Source organism: Marmota flaviventris, chromosome 9 (genome assembly GCF_047511675.1).
Source record: "Marmota flaviventris isolate mMarFla1 chromosome 9, mMarFla1.hap1, whole genome shotgun sequence".
Taxonomy (NCBI): domain Eukaryota; kingdom Metazoa; phylum Chordata; class Mammalia; order Rodentia; family Sciuridae; genus Marmota; species Marmota flaviventris.
In genome coordinates, this window is record NC_092506.1 from 44,887,652 (window position 1) to 44,895,489 (window position 7,838).

Sequence of the window (7,838 nt, forward strand, 5' to 3'; positions counted from 1 at the left end):
ATATCAGTAATTTCACCTGGAGATAGAATAGCACAGTTGTTAATAATACCCAGCCTACATAATAAATTTCCTAGTCATAGTGTAGAAAGAGGTTCCAGGGGATTAGGCTCCACAGGTGTAGATTGGGCTATGTTGTCTTTAAATTTAGATTCTCGCCCAATGCTAAAACTAAATATTCAAGGTCATGAGTTTAATGAGCTACTGGACACAGGAGCTGACCTTAGCATCATATCTCGTCAAGAATGGCCAAAACATTGGCCATTACAACAAGCCACTCAAACGCTTCGAGGCCTAGGAGTGGCGACTAATCCCCATAAAAGTTCGATGATATTAGATTGGAAGGATCCTGAAGGATGTGAAGGAACTATACAGCCATATGTATTGGATCATCTTCCTATAAATTTATGGGGACGAGATGTCCTAGATCAATTAGGTTTGACGTTAACAAATAACATCAATCCTAATGCGCCCACTACTAGGGCTAGACAAGGCTTTAGGAAAGAAAAAAGATTAGGAAAACAAGGGCAAGGTATAGCAGCACCAATACAAATAGATCAAGGAACAGACAGACATGGGTTGGATTTTCAGAAAGGGCCACTGAGACAATCAAAATTACTTGGAAATCAGAAAGACCAGTGTGGGTGCCTCAGTGGCCCCTGACTAAAGAAAAGATACAAGTAGCCCATGATCTGGTCAAACAACAATTAGCGGAAGGACATATACAACCTTCCATATCTCCCCATAATACTCCCATTTTTGTCATCAAAAAGAAATCTGGTAAATGGAGATTATTGCAAGATTTAAGAGCCATTAATAATGAGATGGTTATTATGGGACCTGCCCAATCAGGGATTCCTCAATTGTCTGCTTTGCCAAAAACCTGGCATGTTTTAGCTATAGATATTAAAGATTGTTTTTTTCAATTCCAATTCATCCTGAGGATAGTCCACGTTTTGCATTTACTATCCCTGCATTAAATCATGAAGGTCCTGATCAGAGATATGAATGGAAAGTACTCCCTCAAGGGATGGCTAACAGTCCAACTATGTGTCAAATATATGTTAACAAAGCAATCCAGCCACTTAGAAATCAAAATCCTGAACTACAAATATTTCACTATATGGATGATGTATTATTGGCACATAAAGATAAAAACATATTGCTGGAATGTTATGCCACACTTACAAACTTATTAAAAAATTATAATCTAGAGATAGCAATAGATAAAGTACAATTAAATTTTCCAATTAATTATTTAGGAGTTCTATTATCCTCAACCATGGTCCGTCCACCAAAAATTCAAATACGAGTAGATCAACTCAAATCACTTAATGACTTTCAAAAGTTATTGGGAGACATAAATTGGATAAGGCCTTATCTAGGTATGCCAACAGGAGAGTTGGGACCTTTATTTGATATTCTAAAAGGTCCATCAGATCCAAATTCACCCCGCATGTTAACTCCTAAAGCAAGAAAGGCATTAAAAATTATGGAAACATATATGGAAAATATGCATTTGGATAGAATTGATATAAGTTTGCCTTTATTATTTATTGTACTACCAACAAAAAATATTCCTACAGGAGTATTTTGGCAAGAAGGTCCATTATTGTGGATACATTTATCTTATTCTCCTAACACTATTCTTACTAGGTATCCTGAGGCTGTAGGACAATTAATACTCAAAGGAATAAAAGCAGCGAAGGGAGTGTTTGGAATTTCTCCCAATAAAATTATTACTCCATATACTATGGATCAAATTGATGAGTTAGCTAATGAGTTAAATACTTGGGCAATAATCATGTGTAAATCTAATGTTTCATTTGATAATCATTTACCATCTAATCCTTTGTTGTCTTTTTGGTCTAAGCATCCTGTAGTTTTTCCTAAAATGACAAGAAAAACACCTATCATGAATGCTCCAAATATATTCACTGATGGGTCTAATAATGGTACAGCAGCAGTAGTTACCCCAGATCGAACTTTTACATTTTTAGTACCGAAACAATCAGCTCAAAAGGTAGAGCTTAATGCAGTTTTACAAGCTTTTTTGATGTTTAAAGATTCTGTATTTAATTTATTTTCTGATAGTCAGTATGTAGTTAATGCTATAGTATCTCTTGAAGATGCTGGTAGGATTTCCCCTTCTTCTACTGTTTTCTCTTTGTTTTCCACTATACAAAGTCTAATCTGGGACAGAAAAGATCCATTCTTCATAGGACATATTAGGGCACATACAGGATTGCCTGGAGCCCTTAGTTTAGGCAATGATTTAGCAGATAAAACTACACATGACATACATATTTTCTCTACATTTTAAGAAGCTACAAATTTTCATAAAAGGTTTCATGTTAATGCTAATACTTTACAAAAGCGTTTTAAAATAACTAAGGAACAAGCCAGACATATAATAAAACAATGTCAAAATTGTGTGACATTTTTACCACAAGTTAATCTTGGAGTCAATCCTAGAGGACTGATACCTAACCATATTTGGCAGATGGACGTCACACACTTGCCAGAATTTGGAAAATTAAAATATTTACACGTTACAGTTGATACTTCTTCCGGATTTTTGATGGGCTCCCTTCATGCCGGAGAAAAAACTAAAGATGTTATAGCTCATTGCTTACAAAATTTTGCCACTGTGGGCGTTCCTAAACAGTTAAAAACCGATAATGGTCCTGGCTATACCTCTACCTCTTTTAAACAATTTTGCTCATCATTTGGCATTACTCATATAACAGGAATCCCATACAATCCACAGGGACAAGGCATAGTTGAAAGAGCTCATCAAACTATTAAAACATACTTATTAAAGCAAAAAGAGGGAATTGGAAAGGGGTATATATCCCCCAAAGATAAACTTAAAATAACACTTTTTACTCTAAACTTTTTAAATTTGGATTCATCAGGACTTAGTGCTGCGGAAAGGCACATGTATCCAAAAAATGTACATAAGCCTAAAGTACTTTGGAAAGATATTCTAACAGGACAATGGAAAGGTCCTGACCCAGTGATTGTCTGGAGTCGGGGCTCTATTTGTGTTTTTCCACAGGGAGAACAGCAGCCGATTTGGATTCCAGAGAGATTAACTAAAACAATTTCTACAGATCGAAAAGAAGATGATTTGACTCAAATCCATAACAGCTGATATCCAGAACTCCAGCTTGGCCATTCTTACATCTGCGACAGTGATTAACCAGGATGCTTTTTTCAATAGCTATTTTATTATTGCATTTTTCCACATCATAAGGTTCTATTTTTATTTTTTGAGCTCATACAAACCTAGGTTAATGTTTTTCTGATCATTTTTATTTTTTGACTGTGGAGTTTTTAAACATTGCAATGGAGATTTCACCCAGGTAAAGCTACAAGGCCTTTACTATTTTCTTATGTGTTGTACGTTTGTGTACACTCTTGTGTTTTGTGTTGTATGTCTGTATGTGCGTATGTCCATATTTCTTATATGAGGAGCGCTCATGAAAAAATGGATCCGAATTATTATTATTATTATTATTTTATTCACGTGATTTAAATGGTTTAATTTAAATTAGGTAAACAGCTGTTAAGGATTGTTTTTAAAGGTGGTTAACAGATCTGTTTGTTTACTAATTTAAATTAGGTAAAAAGCTGTTAAGGATTGTTTTTAAAGTAGGTTAACAGATCTGTTTGTTTACTTTCACCTTTCCTTTTCATTATACTTAATAATTCTTTTCAGGATAATGTCTTTTTAGCATCATTGCCAGAATTCCTATCTTCATCCCAGTGCCGGTGAAGACAAAGATAAAACCAAACTACAGCTTCTATGATAGCTATCACAGTAAACTGTATAAACTGATGCATCAATGAATATAACTCAACAAGTAATGCTCAATCAAGGAGTCAACTTACTTTGGGAGGAAACGGATTTTGGGAGGAAATGGACATATTGATAGATTCCTCTGCTTTGAACTGCTTGCAAAACTTGCCTGAACTATGTAACTATCGTTTGGTGCAGCGAATTGTGGTATTGCTGGCATATCTTTGCTGATGGTGTCACTAGTGATGCAATTTTTATTTCCTTGCCAGCGCACCCCATGTTAATTGTGGTAGTGCTGACATATCTTTGCTGATGGTGTCACCAGTGATGCAATTTTTTCCCAAGGAGCCGTCAATTGGCTTGGTGTCGTGGCATTTCTGTATCCTCCTCCCTTCTGCTAGTGATGGTCTAAAATTTGGGGGCCAATGGCTTATGCTGGACCGGTAGTCAGTGACGGGTATGATCCAATTGCAGTGGTATCAACCTAAGACAGGAGGCTGACGCCTAAAGGTCAGTTTTCCGATGACGGGTAAGAACCATATGTTGAATTGGACAACCTACCAGGCACGGTCCTTAAGCCACATTGCTTGTTGTTTAATTAATCAGAAGGGGGGAGATGCTGGGAGCCATTAGCCAAGTAAGTAGGTATGACAATTTCCTTGCCAGCGTACCCCATGTTGCAGTGACATTGAATGTAGGTGACCTTGCTCAAGGACCAAGGCAGATTAGGGTGTTCCGGGTTTAAGATAATCGTGTTTAGGGCGTTCCCAGTTTAGGTTCCAGGTTTAAGATTATTCCTCCTGGGAATAGGGCGTATCCTGCTGCCTGAGTTCCCCTTGAGTTCTCACGGGATTCAGACAGTATTTTTTGGGAGACAGATGCCCAGTGGAGGTGGATTTGGGCAGAGAACGTGGATTTGGGCAGAGAACGTGGATTTCCCCAGAACGTGATTGTAGACGGCTGGTGTGAGTTCGGGAATAAAGAGTTGCTGTTTGAATCTACAAGCTGTGTGGTGGCTCGTGATTGTGTGCCCAGCCAGACTGCGGCAGTGATGCTTCCTGATTCACTCTTCTTGCTAAGGATTGCATTGGCTATTCTGGGTCTCTTATTTTTCCAAATGAATTTCATCAATGATTTTTCTATTTCTATAAGGAATGATGTTGGTATTTTAATTGGAATCACATTGATTTGTACGGCCATTTTGACAATATTCGTCAAATATGCATTTTTTTATGTGTAGTAAAGTTGCATAATAGTATGTAAAACATGACATCTGGGAGAAAAATATAGGAATGTCCCCATTTTCTGGCAAAACATACTGTAAAGTATTAAATCTGTGATACTGAAGCAAAAATGAATAAATGTATTAGCTATCTAGATTAATAGTGACTCCCTCCAAAAAAATCAATCCATGAATCAATAAGGACATGAATAAAATAAATGGGAGAAGAGAATGTGTTTCCTTCCAACAGAATACCAACTGAAAATTTAGGAACACAACTCTTGGCAACCATTGGAGTTCACACAAGAAAAAGTAATGAATGCTAAAATTTAAAGTGGGCTCAGGAAAGGAAACACAAAGCCTACATGTAAATTTTTGAAGAAAAAAACACCAAGTTTTCTTGAGGAGGAGCCCCTCAAATACCACATAAATGTATAAATAGTGATTCCTAAAGTCCTTTCCCAAAGTGACCTACTGATAATAATCAGAAAATCACGGGGTTTATATCTGAATAAAAGGAAATACCTACATCTATTGAGGGCCCTAAATTATGGTCAGAGCTGACTCAAAAGCCCAGAGACCTGAGCCTGCATCATTGCTCATACAGTAAATGAAAACCAAGTAATAGACTCCTGGGCCATTTATATATGAATCCTCTGACACTATAGGACAACCCTGGTCATCTCTCCAGTTCTAAAATACATCATTGGAATAGCAACCTGACTTAGCAGTTTACAAAAACCCTCCTATAGCTATTTGGTGTAACTAATATGAAAAATCAGGTGGATGCACCTGAAATATTATCCTCTTATATTCAAAAATAATAAATATAAATAACATTTTGTTCCGGGGAAATGGCAGAAATTGATCACCTCAAACATTTAACAGATGTGTGGGTGGTTGTCCTGATGGCATGACCATCTATTTACCAGATCTGGCCCCCATAAAACATTAAGGGACATGTCTATCCGATGGTAGATAATTGATATGTGGGCTCACTCTGTCCAGCTGAAGCTCACTGAACAGCTGAGGATGGTGTGGTGACGGAGTCGAAAAGAAACCTCCACAGACCAGTTTCAGAGATCTCAATCCACTTTATTGTTGCATAGACAAGCCTTTTATGCATAGTCTGTTACTGGGAAAATTTAGCTGAGGGTCAAAATAATCCAATGACCTAGCAACACTCTTATGAGCGGCAACCAATGGTCTAAAAGGTCAGTGGCAAAAAGCAGAAGGAAGGGAACATCCTGTGCACCTGAGGGTGGCCAGCACCTGAGGGTGATGGGGCTAGTCATGGTCAGTGTTCCAAACCACAAATATCTGGACCCAGTATTACAAGCCCTAAGAACCCCTCACAAAGGCCTAATAGGCTGCTTTCCAGCTCATGGGCCCAACACTGACATTTATCAAACAGCAGTAATACTTGCAGATGCTGAGCCAGATTTGGCATCATTACTGGAACACAGAAACATGGACTTGGCATTTAGCATTGCTTTTGACCCAACAAATGCATTCCTTTTAATACCCATCAGGAAGGAGGATCAGAAGCACTGTGCTTCAGGTTGGACAGGAAAGAGTTTACAACACTTATACACTGTCTGTCAGAACATGTCCTGAAGGTAGAAGTATTATATTGCTACATTATATTGATGGAATCATAATAATTAGAACTGATGGTTAACAACTAGCAATTATTCTGGATATCAAGGAAAATGAAAATCACAAAGATTCAAGGTCCTGACCACTTGTGAAATTTTTAGGAGTTTGGTGGCTTTACGCATGCTGAAACATCCCCTTCAAAGCAAAACATAAGATATTGTACTTCTGCATCCAGCTATAAAGAAAGGAGCTCAAGGGCTGGGGATATAGCTCAGTTGGTGTAGCGTGCTTGCCTTGCATGCACAAGGCCCTAGGTTCAATCCCCATAACAAGAGAGAGAGAGAGAGAGAGAGAGAGAGAGAGAGAGAGAGAGAGAAAGGTAGGTGCTCAAAGACTCAGGGATCATTTTTTTCCAAACATTTGATACTATCTAGCTTTTTAAAACTTGGGGCATTACAATCATACATAATAGAGGGATTCATTACCTCATATTTGTACATGAACAAAACATAATTTAGTAAATTAAATTGGTAAGCCTCTTAAGTTTTGAAGGTAGCATATTGCAAACAAGGAGATACTGAACTGATCTAGTTTTCCTACCATTGTTTTGAGCACTCAGGGCCTGAATGTCTCAGAAGTTTGCTCTAGACTCTTATACAAGGTTGAAGAAAGCTGGCAAACTGGGATGGGCTGTAGGGGTTTGTGCAAAGGGGATGTAGAACACCCAAGACACTCATCCCCTGACCTTACTTGAAAGACCCAATGGAACAAAAAGTGTAATATTTAGAAAGACTGGTGGAAAATTAGTAGAGTAGTAGGAAATGACTCTAATCTTTAGGGGAAGGTCTATTTCATATAAAGACAAAAACAAAATACATTTTAAAGTTTTTATTTAACGAAAAAACTTGTTCTGTAAAAGAAGTCAGACAAGAAAATTACATTGTATGATGCCATTTTTGTAAAATACTCACAATAGACAAATCAGTAGAGATAGAAAGTAATGAGGATATAGAGGTGCTGTTTCAAAACGAATATGCTGAAAACAGTGTCCAAAACAAGAGTATCCTTGATCTTGGGCTGGGGATATAGCTCAGTTGGTAGAGTTCTTGCCTCACATGCACAAGGCCCTGAGCTCAATCCCCAGAACCAAAGAAAGAAAGAAAGAAAAAGAAAAGAATATCCCTGATCTTGACAGGATCACTGCCCCTGGTCTCA